At 44.7% G+C, this 26,419-nt stretch overlaps 2 long non-coding RNA genes across 2 annotated transcripts in view; one reads left to right on the top strand and one right to left on the bottom strand.

Annotated features, from left to right (window-relative positions):
• Positions 1 to 26,419, top strand: part of LOC310836497 — a 273,260-nt gene that overhangs the window by 205,462 nt on the left and 41,379 nt on the right. The gene's annotated exons all lie outside the window — the stretch shown is intronic.
• The window catches only part of LOC310836521, a 31,770-nt gene continuing 20,957 nt past the window's right edge, over positions 15,607 to 26,419 (bottom strand). Inside the window, exon 3 of the long non-coding RNA XR_014560101.1 lies at positions 15,607 to 15,733. This is a non-coding gene — a long non-coding RNA (uncharacterized lncRNA). The remainder of the gene's footprint in view (positions 15,734 to 26,419) is intronic.

The raw sequence follows: 26,419 nt of genomic DNA, 5'->3' as shown, positions 1-26,419 counted from the left end.
AGGGATCTTCTTTCTTGGAAACCAGTTGTGAAGTGGTACATTTTGAAATGCAATATATTCCAGTGCTTGGAATGAACTGGTTTGGTTTCATGAAGTTCTCTGAGATAGGTCCCTGAACTACACTTGAGAGTAGTTCCCTTAACTGCTGGGTGAACTGAACAGTGAATTGAGTTCATTTTGTGGTAGAAATTTGAACAATTTCTAGTTCAATCTTCAGCTTCATTCTCTTACATGTGTTTCTGTAGACTTTGGTGGTGGGACTTTAATTGCTGGTGAAAAGAAACAATTCACTGTGTGTGTGCTTTGGTGTTTTCTTAGTCCTCTTAAGTATATAGTGCAGAACAGCAGCTTGGAGCATTGTGAATGCTTGGGGGGGGGGGGACTGCTGAAGATCATTTGGATGAACTTGAATTGAACTGTGGCCTGAACATGACCTGAACTAGTTAATTTTGTAGAACTGGAATGTCTTCCTGTGCGGATGTCGAACTTGGACTAGCTCCTTTTAAAGATGATCTTTCGAAGTTCTGGTACACACACACACACACACACACACACACAAACACACACACACCAACAGTACTTAACACCCAATTCATTAGGATTAGCATGAGCAAAATCCAATGCAGTCTTATGTGTCCTATATTATGACCACTGAACTCATTGATGCTTAGCATTGCATAGGTTCAGCCAGCAATGGCTTATGAGGGCAGAGGCAGTGCTGTTCTCATCAGGACAGGAATGGAGCAAGATAAAATCCAGACCAGAAAACCTTTTTACTAGGTAACATGGCCAAATTCACCATATTGCTTCTTACAGGCGGCATTTTGTCCCATTTTAATTTTTATACAATTACAAAACATTTCAAAGCCATCCTCAACAACATCCTCAGCAACAGAACATTTTGTTAAAAGGTATTCTGAAGCGTTCTCAAGCAAAAAAAGGGGGAAAGAATTGCTTTGTATCAACTGTTAATTTGCACTCCAGTGGAAAAGATAGAAAGCTTTTAAAAAAATTATTTTTCAATAAGTGTTTGGATGGAAGAATCGCAACTGCTTTTTAAAAAGTCATAAACGGGACTTGATGACCTGGAAAATTTGGTGCGCAGTTTGTGCCTCTCCCTGCATATTTCTGCAATTTCTTCTTGGAAATTAGCATTTATAGTAATGGCTAAGAAGCATTAAACTGGTTATGTGTTCACACACAAAAATCTTGATTTGTACACACCTGATTTGCACCTGATGAATTGAGACACAGGGTGGTGGGTGGGTGTATGCATGCTTTTAGCAAGCAAGCTCTGCATATCGGGCAGGAAAAAGTAACACAGAGAGATTGACACAGATCAACAGAAGCTAAATACAGAAATGTCACCCACATGTAAATGCTTTTCCTTACAAGCTCTGTGTTAAGCATGCTTCTCTCAGAAGGGAGACAAAATGAGTTTCGTGTGGAAAAGAAGAGTTAAGCTTGTCAGCATGTTGGGATGTTTCTCTTTCTCAGTCCCTGGGTCATATTGTGTGGGTTCTGGGGCCATCAAAGATCACAGCAAAAATGCAACCGAAATAGGAGGATGTAGCTAGGGATGGGCAAAACTGTCCCTCTTGGGTCCTCTCAGTTTCTCTATTTTCCAGTTTAAGCTCAGCTCTCCACATTTCCACATCAGCTTATGAGGATTTATTTTGCAAAGTTCCCATGAAAATTCACCAGCGTTTTAGTGCAAACGTCTCATAATATACACATTTTTGTACACAATTTCTTCCTAATATATACCTTTCTGCAAAGTAATTTACCTTGAAATATAGTATTTTCATAAGTTATCTTCACTAATATATGCATTTATTTATTTATTTATTTATTTATTTATTTTTGCAAATGTTACCCTCGTTTATGCCTTTTTTGTATACACTACTTGGCTAGAAAGCTACATTGCAAAATTTGGATACGTGCAATCAGAACAACTGGAAGAAACAGCAGGAAGAAGAAGAAGAAGAAGAAGAAGAAGAAGAAGAAGAAGAAGAAGAAGAAGAAGAAGAAGAAGAAGAAGAAGAAGAAGAAGCTATTTATTAAATCTGTATACCACCCTTCATCCAAAGATAATTTTTAAACCTCTCCCCATCATGAATGTATGGTTTGGTAGAAAGTTTGCTCCAGCAGCCTGACAACAAACTGGTATGCTTCTGAAGAGAGGGAGGGAGAGAGAGAGAAGTCAAGAAGGAAATGCTTTCATTTGTTTTCCAGCACAGTTACCATATTGGTCTGTTGTGCTGGGGAAAAAATGCCCTGTATACTTATTCAGCCCCAGAGAGACAGCGGGGCTTATTTCTGATAAGACCTGCATAGAATTGGGAATTCTAATCTGAGGTAGCCATGATGCAGGGCAATCTTTATTTTAGATTAGTTAATCCAAAACACCTTTGTCTCCGATTCTGCACTCTGCAGCATCCTCCACACCACCACCCCAACAGATTACTCTTGAAGGAGCATGGCCCTTGAGGGGGAAAAAAGATTGTCAACCTACTGGTAGAGCATGACAGGTAGAAGGTCCCAGGCTCAGCCACTGACATCTTCAAGTAGGGCTGGGAGAGGTCCCTTGTGTGGAAACCTGGGAACTGCTGTCTGTCACTATAGACAATACTGAGCTGGATGGACCAGTGGTTTAACTCATTATAAGGCAGCTGCCTATGTCCCCTGCTGCAGGACATTCACCTACCTGCATCAGACCATTTACTTATTTCTTGGTTTGGCTTTTGATTAAGATCACCACCAGCCAGGATTGCTCCATTTGCCTCTTCTGCATTTCCAATCATTTTGCCCCTTAGAGAGACACGACATCCGTCAGGTCTGACACTGCCTTTTTCCAAGCAGTTTTTAAAGCCCCCCCCCCAAAAAAAAATAATTAAGAAGAACTAGGGAGAAAGTAGGAAATTAATTTTGATGGCTTTAAAGATTCCAGGCATACAACTTCAGAAACATCAGCAGCTGAAAGTCTGGGGCTTCATTAGCACAGGACGATAGAAGATAGAGACATTAAGGAAGGAAATGTGTGACTCACAGGGGAAAATGGGAAAAACAACACACAAAGTAGCAGCTGTTACATTTACTTCAATTAAAGAACAGCTCAAAGGGTATGTTAGGGAGGTAGAGAAAGAGTGCAGATGAAACAATCGGTACCCTAAAGCCCCACAACGACCTGACTAAGGAATGTGAACACTTAGGGAGGGCTCTTTGTCCTAAACTTCAAAATGTTTCTCATTTTTATTTTTATTTTTTATTTTTTGTGTGAGCCCAATTTAGCAAGGGGATACTGACGGACCAAAAAAAGGCATTGGCACTGCTTGAGAGGCATGGAAAGTAATGTGAGGCAGATGGGTTGCCTTTTGTTGGAAACGCTGCTGCTTCACTTCAAAGGGGGACCCAGACAGGCTGCTACAGCATGCCATGGTATTTTAAGGCGTTCCGAGACAGATTTGCAAGAAAGATCAGCTCCTGTTTAAACTCTAGCAAAGTCCCCATAAAAATGAGAAGGGTGCATGGAGGAAGGACTCGTTGCATTGAAGGGACCGGGAAACAAGATGAGATTCCCTGTGACCACCACCCCCCCCCTTGGACTGAAGACAGGATTCGCCCTCGCCACAGCTTCGCAATGTGCATCTTTCCTTTTCCTCATAGGAATGAGTAGCACCAGTTCAACCTATAAGGGTGGAGGTTAAGCCTGATCTCTGCCAAGTGATTCATGGAGGCGTACCTGTTGTTGTTTAGTCGTTTAGTCATGTCCGACTCTTCGTGACCCCATGGACCAGAGTATGCCAGGCGCTCCTGTCTTCCACTGCCTCCCAGAGTTTGGTCAAACTCAAGATGGTAGCTTCAAGAACACTGTCCAACCATCTCGTCCTCTGTCGTCCCCTTCTCCTTGTGCCCTCCATCTTTCCCAGCATGAGGGTCTTTTCCAGGGAGTCTTCTCTTCTCATGAGGTGGCCAAAGTATTGGAGCCTCAGCTTCAGGATCTCTCCTTCCAGTAAGCACTCAGGGCTGATTTCCTTAAGAATGGATAGGTCCATGGAGGCGTACCTAGGGGTCTGCAAAGCTAGCTCCCACCAGCAGTGCAGGCCGGGGGGAGGCCCAGAAAAGTCAGCTATCAGACTGTGGAGCCTATGGTGTTTATGTGTGTGGCAATGCATCACCGCTGTCACAATCAAATTCAAGAGAAGCTTCCTGTCCTCGCACTGTGGCACAAAGGTGTGCAATCCCCTCCCCTTTCTCCTCATCTCACCCTTAATCCAGAAACTTTGAGTATTTGGATCACGTAAAATTGTAGTAATTTCTGATGTGGCTATTGTGGAAAAGTGATTTTTTTTTCCCTGTTGAGGCGGGTGCCAATACAGCTCCTTGCCAAGGGCACAAGGACCCCTCAGTACACCTCTGGTGATTCCAGCCTGCCAAGAACATGGCCCCAGCCTCAAACTGCTTCTTGAGCCACCTTCAGAAGTTTTATCCACACATCCACCGCATGCATGAGGGAGGAGGGAACCCATTTTCCATGTGAACATTCCCACAGGCCTTGCTACGCTGAATCCTGCAGGATTGGTGGAAGGTTTTATGGGGAGGTTCAAACACATACTGCTGTACTTGTGAAGACTTCCTCTACAATGCTTCCTCTAAACCAGGGGTCAGCAAACTTTTTCAGCAGAGGGGCCAGTCCACTGTCCCTCAGACCTTGTGGGGGGCCGGACTATATTTTTTTTGGGGGGATGAACGAATTCCTGTGCCCCACAAATAACCCAGGTAAAGATAAAGGGACCCCTGACCATTAGGTCCAGTCGTGGCCAACTCTGGGTTGCGGCGCTCATCTCACTTTACTGGCCGAGGGAGCCGGCGTACAGCTTTCGGGTCATGTGGCCAGCATGACTAAGCTGCTTTTGGCGAACCAGAGCAGCACACGGAAACACCGTTTACCTTCCCGCCAGAGCGGTACCTATTTATGTACTTGCACTTTGACGTGCTTTCAAACTACCAAGTTGGCAGGAGCAGGGACCAAGCAATGGGAGCTCACCCCATCGCGGGGATTCGAACCGCCAATCTTCTGATCTGCAAGTCCTAGGCTCTGTGGTTTAACCTACAGCGCCACCCATGTCCCTAAATAACCCAGAGATGCACTTTAAATAAAAGCACAAATTCTACTCATGTAAAAACACACTGATTCCTGGACCATCTGTGGGCCTGATTTAGAAGGCGATTGGACCAGATCTGGGCCCAGGGCCTTAGTTTGCCTACCCATGCTCTGAACTGTGCAGGAACAAGGAAGTGAAGCTGTTGAGAACATTCACTTCCCCTTTCTTACAATCGTTGAGGGCTTTGGTCACGTTTCGATGTGGTGGAATGTTGGGAGACTGGGACAGAATGCTGAGAACTGTTTTTTTACATACGTACATTGCAGTTGGACAGTGTTCTCGAAGCTACAAACATGAGTCTGACCGAACTGCGGGAGGCAGTGGAAGACAGGACTGCCTGGCGTGCTCTGGTCCATGGGGTCACGAAGAGTCGGACACGACTAAACGACTAAACAACAACAACATTGCATATTCACAAACTGTAACTGGCAGCAAAGCTGGTGCTTTTGGCTGTGGCAGACATTTGAAAATTTGCTCCTGGTGTGTAAGGCGCTAGGTTTTCTTCATGAGCATAAGACTTAGCAAGCCTCTGGAATCCACAAGGTTCTTCAGGCAGAAGAACCTTGCAGGCCTGCAGACTGAAATATCTGGGTCTGAGTAAAGACGTCATTATGTTGAGAACGTAACAAAATCTCGACTGGATCAAACAAAAGTCTCTATTCCCATAGAAGCCTATGGGAAGGCTGAAAGCAGGACACGAGCGAAATAGCCTCTCCTGCTTGTGTCCCATAGCAACTGGCATTTGGAGGCACACTATCTCTGATATTGAGGGTGATACATAATCATCATGTTTGGTAACCATTGATAGGTTTATCTTCCCTGACCAACAGAAATAAAGATCAGGTATCTTAGAGGGAAAGCTGGTGCCCACCTGATGTTCTAAAATGTAGTTTTAAATGGTGCATCCATTCAAGCATAAGTGTTTCAAAAAAATAAATGATAAAGAGATACAATAACAGTATCTCTGCAAACATATCACTAGAGGGCATCAATGGGGATGGAATCACTGTTCTAATTTCACAATAGAAATAGATTCATGAGAATGGCAGCAGAAAGAGGACGAAACAACCTTAAAGTCCAATGCAAAAACAAACTTCTGGGATCCTGAACTTCTGATTCGTAAGCAGAGAGAGAGAGAGAGAGAGAGAGAGAGAGAGAGAGGAAGCCTATATAGGTGAGCCTCTACAGATACAGCAACAGACAGAAGTCAAGCATATTTCCACCTCTCTTTTTGTCTACCTGCTGCAGAAGCTGCAGTGCGTTCGACAGAATTTTCCTATAGCTGAGGCAACGACCAAGCTACCAAGAGAGGGGCCTAAAAAGGAGCCAGGCAGACACATGTTTCATCTTGAGCAAGACACCCCTGCCCCAATTTGACCGGGGCTTCATACTACACATTTAGCAAAATGTTTAATGGAGCCCTTAACACCAGAAGCCTGACAGCAGGGTGGATTTGTCTTTTTAGCTGCTACTTTTCACCTTCACAGGCCAAGTCGTGATGCAAAGGCAGATAAATGAGAGGGGGGTGATTTCTGTAAAGCAGAATGGCTGCAAGAACTGGTTTTTGCCTCTGGCTCAGAAATCAGAATCATAACATTTAATACTGTCCCCTGACTGCAGTTTAAAATAGTGCAAAGGGCCTTTCTGTCAATTCTCATCCTCATTGCCACTTCTGTCTTAACCTTGCCTTTGACCCCACCAATTCCATCAAGCCTACCACAGAAGATGCAGGACAGCCAAAACACATAATTCTCCACACAACACATAATTACCCCTGTTGTGGAGCTGCTGCTCACCTGGCCTCCAGTTGGTGGGATAGAGGGGTATACAGGTGAGGCAGTGGCAAGGGTGGTGCAGGGATAGAGGGGTATACAGGTGAGGCAGTGGCAAGGGTGGTGCAGTGCAAGCACACCAGCAGAGCCAATCTAGTGGCTCTGCTGGTGTGCTTGCACTGCACCACCTCTGCCTCCCAGGAAGCAGCTGCAATGCAACCAGTCAGAAGCCAGGCGAAAGGCAGCACCTCACTCTCCCATCTGCTACTGTTTGAACTATGGAATTCACACCCACAAGAGGTTATGATGGCCACCAACTAGGATGCCTCTGAATTTGTCTTTCAAGTGATGATGTTCAGCCCACAGTCAGTGACAGTATGGCTCTGAATGCTAGTTGTTGAGAACCACAAGTGCTGAGAGTACAGCTGCACTTAAGTCCTGCTTGTGCCTTCTCATTGGGGCAGCTAGTTGCCCACTGTGAGAGCAGGATGCTACTTTGCTATTTAAGTTGTCATGCTTCCCTCCTCCCTTTCTAGCAGTTTCTTTAATTTTTATTAAACTATTTCAAAACATGTCATTTTTTCCTTTCGAATCACAGACATTTCAAAACTGCAAATATATACAAAACGAAGCAGGTGCTACAACACTTGGACCAGCATTAAATCATCAGTTACAACTGGCTCTAACAGGTTTGTTGGTTGGTTTCAGATGTAAATAACAGCTTCTTCAGGAAGCCTCTTTTCCACCCACTTCAAACTAGGAAACGTGGCCCAATCAGCTGTGTACGCGTTCCTCAAAGTCAGGCAGCTGGGCTCTCTGCAGGCCCACAGTCGACAAACAAATTGAATTTGTTTTACTGTGTGGGAATGTGAGCAAGGGATAACTGCAGATAAGGTTCCCAACTCTTGAGATGATAATTTAAAAATGCTTTTTGGGGAGAGGAGTGCTTTAGAACCAAGCTCAACAGTATTTAACAGTTTGAGGAGAGCTCATGAGTTTTTGAATGTTTAAGGGCAGAGCCTAGTAAGTGGCTCTAGGGCGAGACGCAGCAGTTTTTGCAAGGACTGTAAGCACTGCCTGATGCAAAGTTTGTTGGTTCAGGATGGCTGGTGGGGAGCAGAGGAGATGAGAGAAGGAGACAGCCTTACAGCTTGCTTTTTTGGCAAATAGGTAAACAGAAAGAAAGCATCCAGGTTTTGTTTTTTGTTTTTTTGGCCAGTTGGCAGTCCTACAAGTGTAGAAACTGTTCGTTGATTTTGGAGGAGATATATCATCCAACAATCCCCTTAAATTATTGCATGCCATCCCATAAAAAGCTCACAGCAACATCTTCCAGAATTAGAGTTTAATTCAATCAAGCATCTTTACAATTACAGTAAGGGCGCACCACACAACCAAACATGGCATTAGGGAAAATCAGAGGTTAGTTCCTGCAGTGATGTTGCTCTTGACTATCTAACTACTTGAATGGAATACACCACTTCTTATGCAGGTGAGGAGAATGAATGCAGTGAATTTGACAGAGGCAGTAGCTCTTTCACATTGCAGATTTTCTCCTGCCCTGCCCCAATTTCCATGCATTAGGAGTGGACATCAGAGTTGCAGAGGTCTATGCATGTGGACCTCTGCATGTTCAGGAATCCCTTGCAATCTGTGCTCCAGAGTGCATGGAAACCTACATGCTTAGGTATGTAGGCTTCCCTGCTGCAGGTTCATTGTCATTGGGGCCAGTACTGTCTGGAGTGGTGGTGTGCAGCCATGGAGCTGCCCTCCCAACACAGATGTTGTTGCAGCTTACCTAGACAGGGCTGGGGCAGAGCACTGTCAAGTTGCACAGATACACCGGCTAAAGCACCTGTGTATTCATGCAGTCCTGACCTGCTATGCTCCAGTCCTGACCAGGTAAGCTGCAGAAACATCAGTGTTGGGAAGAAAGCTCCACCCCATCTCAGCAGCCAGTACTTCAGGCTATTTTCTACCTCCACTGTTGGGGGCAGTAAGCCTCTGATTACCAGCTGCTGAGAATCGCAAGTGGGGTGGGGTGAAATGTTAGGGACAGTCCCTTTCAAGGCACAGGCATCCTTTAGATAAAGCATTCTGGGAGGCTAGTTATAATCTGCTATGTCCACCTAAGCATGCATTCTTAATGCAAACAATAAAGTATGGATGGTATTAGAGCATCGTGCTTATGGAGCCCTAATTTCCCAAGACAGAGTCTTGATTCTTGTCAATAGAAAAGGATTTCCCTCCTCCCTGTTTCTTTGACAGCAGATGGGGAGGAGGAAACCTTTAATCAGGTCAAATACCTTTCCAGAATATTATGAACTATACTGACAATGTGTTGCCCCATTTTGACACTCGGTGATTCAAGTGAGAAGTTGGGAGGCAGGCATAAGGTTGACAGTCAATTTCTTGACATGGCCATGAAGTTTTAACAAAGCTGTGGAGATAATCACAGCTGTCAAGAATGCTCCTCTATAGGAACATGATGACAAAGGACAGGAGTCCCCCACCTGTAAGCTGCAATGAAGACAAGTTAGTCAATAGTGCCCAAGCATTGCCATGATCTTTTGACCATTTCCTGCACAATTTTGTATGCATCTGCTCAGAAGTAGGATTGTAACCTTAGTGTTTATGTCATTTCTCTTATTTTTTGTTTGAAATCTCAGCTTAAGGGAGCATCACAGTTTAGCATCAACCAAAAATGAAGGATTTTTCTATGAATCTAAAAGTTGATTCTCTTTCCCTTCAATGAAGCAGTTGTCTGGAATGCAGGTTTTAAACAAGGTTAGAGTTATTCAGTTCTGATGCTTAGGGATGAACCCAATGAAGTAGTCCCATTAGTGCCAGGACTTCTGTCCATTCAATGGGACTTCCTTTCCTCTCCTTACCCTGCATCATCATCATGATCATCATTTATTATCATTCAAAGTCCCTATTACTATTGGAGAAACGTTGGAGGGTATTCAGGTGGGAATGTGCATCCCAGATCACACTGGACAGTTTTCTTTCAGATTTGCATCACCATGTTCATCAACATTCCATCTGTGCAAGCATAGAATCATAGAATCATAGAGTTGGAAGAGACCACAAGGGCCATCGAGTCCAACCCCCTGCCAAGCAGGAAACACCATCAGAGCACTCCTGACATATGGTTGTCAAGCGTCTGCTTAAAGACCTCCAAAGAAGGAGACTCCACCACACTCCTTGGCAGCAAATTCCACTGTCGAACAGCTCTTACTGTCAGGAAGTTCTTCCTAATGTTTAGGTGGAATCTTCTTTCTTGTAGTTTGGAACAATTGCTCCGTGTCCGCTTCTCTGGAGCAGCAGAAAACAACCTTTCTCCCTCCTCTATGTGACATCCTTTTATATATTTGAACATGGCTATCATATCACCCCTTAACCTCCTCTTCTCCAGGCTAAACATGCCCAGCTCCCTTAGCTGTTCCTCATAAGGCATCGTTTCCAGGCCTTTGACCATTTTGGTTGCCCTCCTCTGGACACGTTCCAGTTTGTCAGTGTCCTTCTTGAAATGTGGTGCCCAGAACTGGACACAGTACTCCAGGTGAGGTCAGACTAGAGCAGAATAAGTGGCACTATTACTTCCCTTGATCTAGATGCTATACTCCTATTGATGCAGCCCAGAATTGCATTGGCTTTTTTAGCTGCCGCGTCACACTGTTGGCTCATGTCAAGTTTGTGGTCAACCAAGACTCCTAGATCCTTTTCACATGTACTGCTCTCAAGCCAGGTGTCACCCATCTTGTATTTGTGCCTCTCATTTTTTTTTGCCGAAGTGCAGTACTTTACATTGCTCCCTGTTAAAATTCATCTTGTTTGTTTTGGCCCAGTTCTCTAATCTGTCAAGGTCGTTTTGAAGTGTGATCCTGTCCTCTGGGGTGTTAGCCACCCCTCCCAGTTTGGTGTCATCTGCAAATGTGATCAGGATGCCCTTGAGTCCATCATCCAAGTCGTTGATAAAGATGTTGAATAAGACCGGGCCCAAGACAGAACCCTGTGGCACCCCACTAGTCACTCTTCTGAGTGCTTTATTCCAGAAAGAAAAACTGCACACAGAACACGCTGTCACTCAAGCGTCTCTTTTGCTGGACCAGGACACAAAAGGAAGAGCTATAGTTAAGCATCTCTATATCTGGTTCAGACTTCAATGATGACTCTGTTCAAATCACATCTAGCCTTAATAATTTAAATGGGGGAATCCTTATTTTAATCTTGGTTGTTATTCCATTCCCTAGCCAGAGCAGGCTTTCCCCCCAATCCTTGCCGTTGTGCGAACCTTTGAAGGCTCTGTAAAACAAGCCTTGGCCCAGAATGCATCACAAAGTCCTGTGGATCTGGGGATAATTGCCTGCCTCAAAGCCTCAGATGGAACACTCCGATACAAGAAACTCCAAAACTTCTGACATTTATCACTCTAAAAAGCAGCTAGTGGAAAAGCAAGCCCTATCAGATAAGATGTGTCAGTCAAGATTTCGATGCAGTTGGCTGCGGCTTGAAAAGGGCACATCACAATAGATCTGCAGAACAAAGTGCAAAGAATGTTAGATCTCCTGCAGCCTGAGAATTTTCACAATGGGAACAATCTCTGTAATTGATAATGAGCACTCATGGTTCCCGCATGTGAACTTTAGTTGGGAGCAGCAACCGTGAGTGCACTGAGAACCAGCAATAGCTCATTCAATTTATCCCCAGAGATCAGCTTATGTTAAAATACTCGGCTGAGTTATGCATGGCACACACACATACAAACACACGCCAAATCAGGAATCACCGTTTTCTAGATCTGACTGATAAAAAGAGCAGAGTAACTTAAATGTTTGGGTAGGGGGTGGAGATGCCAACACTGAAATGCAAAGTTCAAATCTTTCCAGCTTTTGATCTTGAAATAATACTCTAATTTATATGTACAGGTGCAAACGTACAAATAATTGCTATAATTTAAGTTGAAATACACTACGGGCACAACCACACCATATGTGTAACTCACATTTAGCTCCCATTTAAAGCACATAGTTTCCCTCAAAGAATCTATGGAACAGTAATTTCACCTTCAAAAAGCTACAGTTCTCAGCTCCCTTAAAAAGCTACAGTTCCCAGAATTCTTTGGGGAAGTCATGTATGGTTGTGCACACAGTCTTTGTTCTGGGTTTATTGGGCCAGGGCTAGCCACAGTTCTTCTGATGAGACCTTTGCTAATTTATTACATTTGTATTCTTCCTTTTCTTCCACAGGAATTCAAGGTGGCATACATGCTTTCCCCTTTTATCTTGACAACAGTCCTGCAAGGTAGGTTAGGCTGAAAGATAGTGACTAGCTCAAAGCCTCATGACCATGACAAAATTTGAACTTGGCTCTCTCCAGTTCTAGTTAAGGATGGGGGAAAGGTTTTGTTCAGTTCCCATTTCCCAAACCCACAACTCCCATTTCCTTCAAAACCTGCAAGTCTCTGAATGCTGTGGTATACTTCTCCAACTGAAAAATAGGTACAAAGATAGGGAATAGGCAAAAGTGTGTACAAAGGGCATATATTAGTTAAAATAGCACACAAAATGCATCATATTAGTAGCAATTGCTTGCAGAAATAAGTATATTAGGAGATATATGTAGTCTAAAGTGCTGTTGAATTTTCATGATGACATTTGTGGTTTTTTCCAATCCCAACTAATGTGGAAACATGGGGTCGGAGTGAAACAATACAAATTGAAAGCATTTGCAGATGACTTGGTATTAACACTTCAGGAACCAGTCTCCAGCACTAAAAGAGTGTTAGAATTAATTTCTGATTTTGGTCGGGTGGCGGGGTTTAAGTTAAATAAGCAAAAAACCAAGGTTTTAGCAAAAAATTTGACAGTTACAGAAACAGATGAGTTCTCCAAAGAAATGGAGCTGAATGTGGTTAAAAAAGTAAAATACCTAGGGGTGTACTTGACCTCCAAAAATTTGAATTTGTTTAAAGATAACTATGAGAAATGTTGGTCAGAAATCAAAAGAGACTTGGAAATATGGTCAAGATTGAAACTTTCCTTGTTAGGCCGAATAGCTGCTGTAAAGATGAATGTATTGCCGAAAATGTTATTTTTGTTTCAGGCCCTACAGATCGTGGACAAGGTGGAATGTTTTGGAAAGTGGCAGAAGGATATTTCTAAGTTTGTTTGGCAGGGCAAAAAGCCCCGAATAAAGTTTAAAATATTAACTGATGCGAAAGAAAGAGGGGGATTTGCCCTGCCAGACTTGAGGCTATATTATGAATCTGCAGCCTTCTGCTGGTTGAAAGATTGGATTTTATTGGAGAACACTGACGTCCTGGATCTGGAAGGGTTTGACAATGCGTTTGGGTGGCATGCATATTTGTGGTATGACAAGGCTAAAGTGCACAAATTGTTTAAAAACCATATTGGAGGGTCTGGATAAAATACAAAGACTTATTGGAGAGTAAAACTCCGAGGTGGCTCTCACCGGTGGAGGCCAAGGCACGTAAGAGACCCAACATGGAGGCCCATTGGCCTAAATATTGGGAAATAATTGAAAAAACTGGAGACAATTGGAGGCTGCTAAGCTTGGAGAAATTGAAAACTAAGGTACGAGATTGGCTGCGCTATGCGCAAATTCAAGAGGTATTTAAAATAGATAAAAAAGTTGGATTCCAGGTGGAAAATCGAAACTAGAGATTGAATTGTTAGAGCCAAAAAGTAAGATACTTTCGAGAATGTATAACTTGCTGCTTAAGTGGAATACACAGGATGAGACAGTCAAATCCGCTATGATAAAATGGGCTCAGGATGTGGGGCATAACATTATGTTTGCAGACTGGGAAAGGTTATGGAACACCGGTTTGAAATTCACGGCATGCACTGCCTTGAAGGAAAATATTATGAAAATGGTATACCAGTGGTACATGACCCCAGTCAAGTTAGCCAAGATATATCATCTGTCTGACAACAAATGTTGGAAATGTGGAGAGGCGGAAGGGACATTCTTTCATCTCTGGTGGACCTGCCCGAAAGTGAAGGCCTTCTGGGAAATGATCCATAATGAACTAAAAAAGGTACTGAGATTTACCTTACCTAAAAAACCAGAGGCCTTCCTTCTGGGCATGGTGGACCAGAGAGTGCTTAAGAAGGACAGAACCTTTTTCATGTATGCTACCACAGCAGCAAGGATCCTGATTGCAAAATACTGGAAGACACAAGATTTACCCACGCTGGAGGAATGGCAATCGCAGTTGATGGACTATATGGAACTGGCTGAAATGACTGGCAGAATCCGAGACGTGGGAGAAGAAACAACTGAGGAGGACTGGGAAAAGTTTAAGGACTATTTGAAAAAACACTATAAGCTGTATGAATGTTAAAAAATGCACCTTTCAGGAAATTCTAGCTTCAGCAAATGTAAGTTAATGAAATGAAAATTAAGACACAAGAATTCAGAGGTAAAATAATGAAATAACTTTATTGTGTTTAATATAAAACATATAAGAATTGAGCTATAGTAAAATTGAAAATAGGGAACATGATAAAATGGAAGTTACAATAAGTTTTGAAATAAGTTAACAAATTGCTGATGCTTTATAAGACAGAGAACGCAGGGTTCGGAGGATGTGGGGAAGTCCTATAGATTAGATGGAAAAAGAATATGGAAATTTGTTATTTATATCCTTTTTTCTTATAACCACTCTTTATTCTTTTTTCTGTATTTCTGTATCTTTAAAAAGCAATAAAAAATGTTTTAATAAAAAAAAAAATGTGGAAACATGGCCAACAACTGTATTTATGATTTGGAAAATGAAAAACTGAAACTGATGGATTCATCTGCCCCTAGTTGGAATCTGATACAGTACTCTAACCACTAGATTGCAAAGCTTTCTGCTGCAGTTATTCTCACCACCCTTGCTCCTCTGAAGTAGGGTTTTATCCTGAAAATGAATGGGAAAATTTGGACTTCCTCTGGAATTATATCCCCGTTAACTCAGCCAAGGGACAACAGTAATTAGCATAATCTTCATGTGGTGAATGCTTTTTCTTTTCATTCAAGTTTTCAAGATTTCTGTGTAAAGGTTTATCACACATGATTCACTGTCTTAATAATCACTTTTTACTGTGTTTTTGGTGATTAAATTATAATGCTACCTTTTCTTTTCCTCTTTTAATGTTGCCACAAGCCACACTGTACTGTTTGGTGGCTTAGGCGCTAACAATCAATGCTCAATACAGGGAAACAGAGGCTGGCTTGGGATGCACACCACAGCTACATGAGGCCTTTGTTCTTCAGTCCAGGAAAGCACATGCCAAGAGGGAGGGAGTAGAAAGAGGCAATTGTGAATTTGGCCACAGAAAGAGACAGGGGTTTAAGCTTCTTCTTCTTCTTCTTCTTCTTCTTCTTCTTCTTCTTCTTCTTCTTCTTCTTCTTCTTCTTCTTCTTTTTTGCCCCCAGCAGTGAGAATCTTGGAGGGCAGGAGAGATGCTGCATTCGTTACACAAGAGATGCCAGTTCAAGACTAGCATTGATTTTGTGTCGGTACATTTGTGTAAGTACCTTACACCAAATCACACCATTGGTCCAGTTAACTCAGTATTGCACACGGACAGGCAGCAGCTTTCTATGGGTTCAGGCAGGGGACATTTCCAGCCTTACCTGGAGATGCCGGGGTGGAAGCTGGGATCTTCTGCATCAGTGCTATTTTCCCAGAAAAAGAGGTGCCGGAACTCACTATGTTCTCTTATATTGGCAATGGCGCCCACCTGAGAGGTGCTGGAACTGATTTCTGGTGACTTCTGGCTGAAAAAAAAAAGCCCTGTTCTGCATGCATTACCTCTGAACTACGGCACTATCCCCTTCTGAACACCTGCCAGATTCCCGGTTTGTTACAAAGCGTACCACACACCTGCATTTTTCTCACGAGGTAATGGGCTATGGTTGAAAAAGGCTGGCTCGGGAAAGTGAAGGAAGCACGAAACCACCTAATTCCCCAGCTCCCTCAGCTCCCATCATTGGCTGGCAGGTGTGAGCTTTCCCTGACAAACAAGGTGAGAGGCTGGTTTGTCAAAAGCTCCAGGTGAGCATCCCAAGGTCCAACAGCCTCTGGCTGACCTTCTGTGTTTTCCTGGCACCATGGTGCCAGCTGCTTTGCAAGCAGGGCTGCACAGCGGGGTTAGCGCTTTGCCTCGTGTCGGTTTCTAAAACAGTTTCCATACACAGCGGCTGAGTTGCCTCTGTGAAATGCAATCCCGTCCCTTTGTGGGCTCTGCGGGTTACAGAGGGTGGCGACGAGTAACCATAGAAACTATGTTGTAAAACAGCATGGGATTTGACGTGTAATAAAGTGCTACCACCATGCAAGCACCTGAGTGGAGTCCTTCAGTGTAATTATAGATGCACTTGTAACTAGCTTAAGCAGGAACAGTCCTGGGCACTGGAAGCAAAAAAAAACAAAAAAAAAACAACCTTTTGGCTCACAGTATATGGCAGGACTGAGCCAAAATCTAGGTTTTCTATAGAGTTCCCCTCCTGTTTTCCCCTCCAACACCTTTTCAGAGGAAGTCATAGCAGAAGTGGAGAGCTTTCCGTGGTTTTCGTTTCTCATTTTTGGTCTCTTCGCCAGATTTTAAAAATAGTTGGGGACATTTAATGAAAAGGAACCAAGCAGCTACGTTGAAATCTAGACCAAATAATGGTAGCTGAGTTCATTTGAAAATCAGGCCCTATTCAACAGCCAGATGGCTTTTTTTTTTTTTTTTTTTGGCCAGACGTTCTGTTTTTATTCCTTTCGATAAAAGAAAAAAAGAAAAGAAATGTGGGGAAAACAGTACATGATAAAAATGACTTTGTGAGACACCAGTGGAAAGTCCTTCCCAGCTCTCTAGGAATGTTATAAGAGATGGGACCACAAAACCCCCCACAACATTTATTATCAGAGTGCAATTCCATGAAAATCAAGCCCATTAAGCCCCACAGATCTCAGAGGCCGGTCTGGGCTTCATTCTCTCCCACTGAAGTCAATGTGACTTAGCTTGATCCTGCCCTCATTTTTCTCCAACTTCAGTTGTATAAACGTTTGCCTTAAAAACCTGCCCAGCCTTCACTTTCAGTCAGTAGAAGAGGCTTTTGGGAGGGTGGGTATCATTGTGAGAATATTGGCATCCTTGCAGCCTAAAACTCATATCCAGCTTTGGCATCAGCAATTGGCCAACTCAGGTGACACCCCAGCATTTAATCATGAAGACTGCAATTCTGTACATGTTTACTTGGAAGCAGGTCCCACTGTGTGTAGAATTGTGGGTGCAGGATTTTACAGCATCTCTTTCTCTCCCTCTTGCTTGCACACCCCTGGACTTGGATAGAACTATAAGTTGCAGTCCTGCAAGAGATTGACTTATGAGAGTAGAAGAACACTGGAGCTGGGAACATCCGATAAACTGGAAAGTGGGCCCCTACCTCTTTGCCAAAGAGAAAGAGTGATTTTGCATGAGTCATAGTGCAATCCAATGCATGCCTATTCAGAAGTAAGTCCCAGTGAGCTCAATGGGGGTTACTCACAGGTAAGTGGGTGTAGGATTGCAGCTTTAATTGCCCTGATGTTGCACAGTTCACACAAGCCAACTACTCACATTAAGGGCTATAGCTCAGTGGAATGCTGTATGCTTTGCATGCAGAGCACCCCAGGTCAAATCCCTGGCATTTCCAGGTATTATCTTTATTATCATCATTATCATCATCATCTTGCATTTCCAGATAGAGCTGTCTGAATCCCTGGATACCCACTGCCAATCAGCATGAGAGAAACCAATGGTCTGACTGGGTATAAGGCAACTTCCTCAGAATTGTTTATTAGTGAAAGTCAGCCACCAAATCTACCATGATAAGTATCCATACAGAATACATGTATTGGTACTGATATCCATTTACTGGTACTGATGATACAGGTGGCAGCTGACTTTCACTCATCAACTAGACTTTGGCAGGAGTGGACAGCTCAGTGGGGCTGAGATGGGGGTATCATGGAGCCACCTTCCCTAAACAGGCCTTGCTGCTGCTTACCAAGGTGGGTAAGGAGGTGATAGCAGGGCTTTGCAAGCACACTGGCAGAGCCAATGCGGCCCTTCCACCAGGACACCCACACAGCCCCAACTGTGTCGTCACCCTGTCCTGCCCCCACATCTTCCTACTAAGAGGCAAAAGCACCGCAGGGTGACTTTGCAGCAAGGCTCCACCACACCAGCTAGTCCCGGCCATAGCAAGATGCCTTGTTGCTTCCATGAATGGAAGCAGTTCTTCAGGGTTTTAGGCTGCCCAGCCTGTGGCTCATGTCAGCTCAGGCATGTAGTGGGGAAACTATGATTTCTCATGACATGTGTCAGAGCTGCCCGAGGTCCCAGCTCACAAGGGACCAACGCCAGTTCCTTGTTATATACAAAAGTCTTTATTGAAGTTCAGTTTCGATTTCAAAGCCGTGGCGCGCAGCTCTACGTCTCAACCTCTAGACCGCTGATGCTCCGTCTGAATCTCCTCCCCCCCAGACACCAGTTTAAGACTCTAGCCTTGCTCCACCTCTTCCTTTGCTCTTTCCTCCTCTGGGCCCGCCTGTCCGCTGGGGTCTCGCTCTTTCTAGACTCTTCTGACGCTGAGTCCCCTGAGTCTTCCCCCTCCCTCCGGCGGGCTTTAGGACCTCGTTCCCAATCCGGGTTTCCTGCTGTGCCGCTCGCCTGTACATTCGAACTTGGCGCGCGCGCCCAGCCGGCAACCTTCCTCCTGACCGTTACACTGCTCCTGTCACTGCTTCCCCCTTCGGAGAGGCTAGCTGGACCTGACTTCCCCTCCGTTCCCTCACTCTGTGATGGAGGCGTGGCCAGCCCTGATTCGTCTTCTCTCCCTGCTGGAGGAGAAGCTAGCCCTGATACATGGGACACTTCCCCCCCACTACGCTCTGGTGGGGGAACTGGTCCTGATCTCCCGCTGCTGCTTTGGGAGTCCCCGCTGGCCCCTTGCTTCTGGTGTGTCCCCCCCGGGACCCCCCTTGCCCTGGTCATCGGCGCCCCCCTCTGGGAATCTTCTGATTCGCTGGAGAAGCTCATGGAATCTCTCGGGCTACTTTCATCCTCCCCTACGCTGCCCTCCGATTCTTCCCCTTCGCTCTCCATTTCCTCTCTCCCCTGTGCCTCTGCTCCTGAGCCCCTGACAACATGCATACCAGGCTAAAAGATGCAAAAGTTCCTCCGACACAGGTAAGAAATTTGTGACAGGAATGGGCTCTTGAGAGTCAGAATCCAGAGGTGAAGTCATACTGCACAAATGGGCAGGATGCACATGACGTAATGCAAGGAATCCACAAACTTCCAAGTCAACATTCTCCAGCAGTTCTTTAGTCTTCTTTTCTGAAGCACCCCTGTGCTTGGGGAGGGGGAGGGAGTTTCTCACCCATTAATTAATGAGAGATGAACATTAAAAAGTGGAGGACAAGCCGAGTTGCTGCTGAAAGGCTGCAAATTGCAGGAGGTGGAGCTGCAGTCACAGCTCTCTTCAAACCCTCTGCTGTTGGTTATCTCTTCCATCAGCAGCAAGGATGGAAATTCAAGCCTAACCCTTTCTCACTTCAAAATTGAGAAGCACCAGAGTGGAAATGTTCTCATTTCTCAAGAGCACCACGCACACATCCACACGCACTTGTTAGCTGTTAGTTATGAATTGCCAGGGGCACTGCTGGATTTATTAGTGTTCCTCCACTCAAAAGCTCCATTCTATACAAGGCTTAAACTGATTTCTCACTTTGACGAGATTGTTCCGTTTAAGCCCTGGCCTAGGAGATTGTACATTCTGTCTGAAGGCTTCTGTTGCTTTGGCAGGCAGCCTCTGCCTACTGCTCTATGCTTCAGATCCTATTTGCCCAGTTTCCACACACACCCACACCCCAAGAAAACTGAAAGAAAATCATGCTAATCTTCATTATCTCAACATGGAAACTAGCCCTATGGATTTAGTAGGCACCATTTACAAAAAAAATAGGTCCCTTTACTCCTAGGACTTTCACCTGACCTATATTTTGAACGTATTGTGCGCCGATTAATTCTCCTAGGTCCGAGAGCTTTTTCTCGTTTATGTGCTTCTCGAAAATCTGATCTTACCCGCCGAATTGAAGCTCGCTTAAGCACAATCTCTCTCCGGATTTCTGGCGCATCTAATAAGATCTGATTCAGCAGGTAAGATGGGGTTTTCACAAGGCACTAACTGAATTTAAGGCTGGGGAAATGAGAAATGGAGAGAAAGTGAAATTGACAGATTCACCCACCCCTGCATGCAAGTAAAAGGAGTGACTTCGAAGATGGAGAGCCCCATTCCCCCCCCCCCATGTTTTATTCTGGGAGAACCCTTTCCCTTGTCACATACAAGTCAATGAAGCAAGCACAATTGGCCTCGTACACAAGTCCACTGTAGTTATTAGCTTGCAAAATAAATTTACTCGCTTGCTGGGAGCTGGTAGTGAAGGAACAGAGAACTCTGTCCCTCTTGCAGCAGCCTGCTGCATTCCTGTGCGGAGAGGCAGGTTTTGCTCCTCTCACTTGGCTTGCATGCTGGAGCCACAAGAGAGTCAGAGGACCCCGTCCCACTCACTTGCCTGCATAGAATTCCTTATTGCCTACGGCTGCAATCCAGTAATCAAGGCTGAACCTTAATGTAAGAGATAGGGGGCAAGGAAAAGGAACACAAGAAGAGCCTGCTGGATCAGGCCAATGGCCCATATGGGCCAGCATTCTGTTCTCACAGTAGCCAGCCAGATGCCTACAAGAAGCCAAAGACAGAACTTGAGCACAAAACACCCTCCACACCTGTGATTCTTGGCAGCTGAGATATACAGCCGATGTTACAGGCTTAATACCTGCATGAAAAATCCATTGGCTGCATTCAGGCCATGCTCTAGCACAGGGATGGGATATCTGTGGGCCTCCAGGTGTCATTGGACGCCAGCTCCCATAAACCCAGCCAACAGGTTAAATCATCAGTGATTATGAGACCTGTAGTTCCACAACATACGGAGGGCCACAGGTTCCCCATCCCTGCTCTACGTTTCTCCACAAGAAGGGAGTTGCTTAGCAGTGTGGCTACGATTTGCTCAGGCTTGAATAACTGACCATAAGCAACATACAACTAGCTTCTGATTGTGTCAAATGAGAATTATTTGTGACTATATTCAGGCAGTGACCATTTTAAGCACGCCCAACTGGCATGCGACCGCTGACACGCCGGTCTTTTTGGACCCGGAAGAAGGCAGAATGGGGAGGAAAGGGGCAGGGCACGATTAAACGCGATCCACTGACATGCACGGAGGCTGGGAGCAGCAGCCCCATGTGAAATGGTCACCACCTATATAGCAAAAGAGCTTTCATCAGTGCAAACAGCCCACCACAGCCAACATGGCTGAATTTGAATCAAGCAAAAAATACACAATCTGCCCTTGTTTTCTGTTTCGTTCACTTCATTTAGCTGCTTCCTGCTAAGAAGCAAATCAATATATCTTTTAATTTAGGCATTTTATAGCATCACTCCAGAGACTCTGTGAATACTTCATACATTAAAGGGAGTTAAAGACTTACCTTGGTCAGGTTAGAGTCTCAAAATAGATTTCCTCCTGCACCAAAGAGATTGGCAGCCCTACATGGAAGTAAGTTCTGCCGCCACTGGTTGGTCTAAGTGTGACTCATAGTAGACCCATTAAAATTAATGAACATGACTAAGTTAGGTCCACTAATTTCATCAGGTCTACTCTGGATAAAACTGTGTTGAATTCCACCCATTGTTTCTTCTAAATGAACACTAAGCTGTCAGGCTGTATTGCAATGCACATTTACTTGGAAATAGTGATGCAAGTAAGGAACTTTAGTCTTAATGGTCTTTCCAGGGAGGGGTAGGTGGGCTTTAGGCGGCCATGTGTAATACTTCAATAGCAAAGCACATCATTAACATTTCTCCCTCACCCTCATAATTCCCTGCTTTGTAACAGCTTCTGCATTCCTGAGATGTTAGAACAAAAACAGAACAAAAAAAGGTTGCAAACTCCCATTTTTAAAAAAAACAAAAAACAGGAATAAAAACTCTGGGCATGTGCGATTTTAAATTCACTTAAATCAGAGCACCATCATAACTGCAGGAATAAAATGGGTTTTGCTTCTGCTTCCCTGATGTTGAACACATTTGCTTGGGAATAAGCAACATTTTGTAGTAGAAAGGGCTAATATATTTTTAAAGTAAAAATAATAAAATGAGCATCTGTAGCCATCTACATGCCCAGCCGGCTGCTCTCTGAGTGCAAAGTATTCTTATTATTTTAATATGAGGAAAGGAAGCATGCTGTCCAGGCTTGGCTATACCAGCCGAGATGCTGGTGCCAGGCCTGGTGGCTGCTGCCCCCGTAATCTGCCACTCTCTGGGAAGTCATGGAAGGGGGAAGCCATAACTGCATCACTGTCACATTGACTCTACCCAATATTATGTTCTTGCTTGCTGCTTTTAAGCATTGTATAATTATATGCACTTCATCATCTGTGTTTTGTTTATTGCATTCTGCTGTTGCACATTGTCAGAGCCACCCGAGGTCCCAGCTCACAAGAGACCAAAATCCAGTCCAAGTTATATACAAAAGGTTTTATTGAAGAACATTGTTGTCGTTACATCCAAGCTCCGTGGCTCAGCATCTGTTACCCTTAGATGTTAGAAGTCCCCTCTGAGTCAGTCCCGCCCCTGCACCAGCTTAAGAGGCTTGTACTGCTCCACCTTTTCCTCTCCTTCCTTTTCCGCAGGGTCTTCCTGCCCCCCTGTGCTCCCTCCCTCCGGGACTCCCCCGAGGCTGAGTCTTCTGACGCCTGCTCCCCCCTCCTTCGTGCTTTGGGACCAGGCTCCTCCTCAGGGCTCTCCTCATTTCCGCGCGCCTCCACATTTGAACTTGGCGCGCGTACGTTGCCTCTGACCTTCCTTTCGACCGTTACGCTACTCTCGGTACTACACTCCTCCCCTTCCGGCAGGACGTTCTGCTCCGAACTCCTTCCCCTCTCTGCTTCCTGTTCTGCTCTTTCTGACACACTGGCAACTCCACCCCCTTCACTCCGTTCCGACGGAGAGGCCGGTCCCGATCTCCAACCCCCACTGGGGATTCCCTCTTCGTTCCCCTGCTTCTGACTGCTTCCCTCTCTACTGCCCCTTGGCCTGACCAGGGGGGCTCCCTTTTGGGAATCCTCGGATTCACTTGACGGACTCACTGACAACCTCGGGTCGTCGTCGTCCTCTTCCTCGTCGCCCTGGGACCCCTCCCCCTCGCTCTCTGTCCCTGAAACCCTGACACACATTTTTATAACTGTGCTCCATATCTATTTATTGTACCCCTTTGGTCTCCACTGTTGCTTAGTTTATAACGTACAGCTGCACAGGTATTGCACTTCGCACATTATGGTTTGTGCTGCTTACATTTTGTTCAAAAAACAACATCCCCTCCTCTCAAGCCATAACCATATGTAACCATGTGAGTGAGTTGCTAAGCTGGTGGGTGGCAAGGGGCAATGTGCCTGGGGAATCATGGGGTGGCGCTGTGGTCTAAACCACTGAGCCTCTTGGGCTTGCCAATCAGAAGGTTGGCGGTTCGAATCCCCGCAACGGGGTGAGCTCCCGTTGCTCGGTCCCAGCTCCTGCCCACCTAGCAGTTCGAAAGCACGCCAGTGCAAGTAGATAAATAGGTACCACTGTGACAGGAAGGTAAACAGCATTTCCGTGCACTCTGGTTTCCAACATGTTGTCCCGCTGTACCAGAAGCAGTTTAGTCATGCTGGCCACATTACCTGGAAAGCTGTCAGTGGACAAACGTTGGCTCCCTTGGCCTGAAAGCAAGATGAGCGCCACAAACCCATAGTCTCCTTTGCCTGGACTTCACCATCCAGGGGTCCTTTATCTTTTACCTTTTTTACATTGGGAATCATTCTGTAGCTGGAGGTGCCTAGGCTGCCTTAAGTAAGATTACACAGATGGTTTCAGAGATGGGATTGGCTGGGTGATGAGTAGGGAGAGTTGATTGACAGTTGTCCCTCCTTCTGCCTCCATTGAATGAGTCCTAGGTTGCTCTGCCAGCCAGCCCTCTGACCTGCTGGTGCTCTTATTGGATGTCAAGCCAGTCCTAAATAAAACAACTGTCATGTATGGCTTAATTGTGGATTGAGGGGGCATCCTGGCATGTATTACTGAGACCTGGGTGGGTGAGCTGGGTGGGATGCATATAACTCAGCTCTGTCCTCCTGGACAGAGGGCGAGGGTTGAAGGTGGAGTTGCCATCATGCATAAGAATTCAATCTCCTTCACCAAGAGATCCCTCACCACCCACTTCCCAGCTCAGCAGGCTCTCTACTTGAGCTGGTGGAGGCCATCTCAGAGATGGAGAGTGCAGTGAAATTGACAGTGAAACTGAAACTTTTAACACTTGAAATCTCTATTTAGAAGTGCCTGTACAGGTTGTGTAAAGGCTGCAGGGTGTCTGGAGAGCATCAAACATAATTTACTATTTCTGGGCTCCTTTTTAATTCACTCTAAAACGGGGAACCTCCATCCTGTTATTCTGAAATTTGACACCTCTGATCTTTCAAGGGTGTAGCAGAAAGCCAGAAAGTTCCATGCCATTTTTGGATGAGGGAGGAAAGTGAAATTACAGGCAATTGACTAGATGTCCCATTGAAAATTGGCTCAGGGTCCCAATGAAGTCAGTGGAAAAGCTAAAGGAATTGGGAGATATCTATTTATTCATTAAACGTATACCTTGCCCTTTGTCCCTGAAGGATACCCAGGACACCCAAAATAAAATGTGATGAAACTGTATCCATTTTACAATAGTTAAAATGACTTTATACAATTCCTAAATATACCTAGCCCGTATCTGAAATAACGGTGGATGAAAAACAAAATGAATGCAAATCAAATTAATGTATTTTTTAAATAAAAAAGGTAAAGTGAAAAGAAATGGGAAAACAAAATGGAAGGTCTGTCTCTCTTCTGGCCTTTCAGCATTATATTAAGACTCTTTTTTATTTCAGAAATCTTTTGGTATAGCTCCAGCTTCGTTGCTATGTTATCTCTCACTGCTTTTGTATTTGTTTGTTTGTGTCTTGCTATTTTTCTCCCTATATTATATCATGTGGTTGTTTTTGAAATTATTTGACTATTTTGTTTCTAAGTTTTAAGACATATTATTTAAAACTCATTCTCAGTCAGTTCTCCATCCAAAGACCGATTATCACATTAGAATATTTTAAGACATAGCATGTTTCCCATGTCACTTTGATGAGAAGAATGTTTTATTATTTATTAAGGATTAATTATTACCATTCTCATCCTGCATCCTGCACCTTACGGAGTTAGAAACAACAGAGGCCCAAGCGGTAGGTCTCTGCCCCCTAGGAGCTTATAGCTGAGGGCAGGCAATGGGGAAAACAGCAGAGGAGGGGAGAGGCAGAGACAAGGTTAGGAAGGAAATAACACAGGAAAATGCAGTCACCTGCACTTGACTGGTTCTTCAACAGGCTTGCAAAAATTTATAATGCAATTCAAAGGCTTGTTTTTTCAGGGAGCAATTCAGCTTCATGTCATATTCACAAAACACATTTGCACATAGGTCTGGGAAGAAAGAAGAAGAAGAAGAAGAAGAAGAAGAAGAAGAAGAAGAAGAAGAAGAAGAAGAAGAATAGTAGTTTGGATTTGATATCCCGCTTTATCACTACCCAAAGGAGTCTCAAAGCGGCTAACAATCTCCTTTCCCTTCCTCCCCCACAACAAACACTCTGTGAGGTGAGTGGGGCTGAGACTAGCCCAAGGTCACCCAGCAGCTGCATGTGGAGGAGCGGGGAAGCGAACCCGGTTCACCAGATTAAGAGTCCACCACTCTTAACCACTACACTAAATAGCACCCAAGAATAATCCTGTTTCTGGAAAACATAGTAGATCAGAACCCCAGCCCCAGCCCACACTTTAACATTGCCTTCTAATGTTCCAGTTCCCCTTGTGCCATTTCTCTGTCCCTCTTCTTCCCTCCCCCCTTTTTCTCAACAGGTTCTGCCTCCATGCAAGCAGGCAGAGATAGATACACATGCAGTCCTAGGCTGGCATTGCCCTGTCTCTCTCGTCCTCCACCACCACCCCACCCTCCTGCTGTCTTGGAGGTGCGTTAATCTCTACAGAACCTTTCCAAGCCTCTCCTCTGGATGATTCGTTTGTGAAACAATGAGGCATAAATCACAGCCATGTCACTTCTTTTTCCCCTTAAAGGGTAGCTGAGGACAAGCACATCTCAGCATCCACCCAAGGAGGCCTTTCTCTCCCCACTCCTACCACCCTGAGGAGCTGTACAAAGGAAGTTAAAAAAATCTAATCCCAACCCGCCCCCCTTTCAGAGCCCGCCTGGCCCTTTCAAGCAAGGCACAGGAGGAGTTTTTCATTTTTTTTAGT

Source organism: Podarcis gaigeae, assembly GCF_964106915.1.
Source record: "Podarcis gaigeae genome assembly, chromosome: 2".
Lineage (NCBI taxonomy): Eukaryota > Metazoa > Chordata > Lepidosauria > Squamata > Lacertidae > Podarcis > Podarcis gaigeae.
The sequence above is the reverse complement of the archived record's forward strand: the minus strand, read 5'-3'. Positions and strand labels throughout refer to the sequence as shown.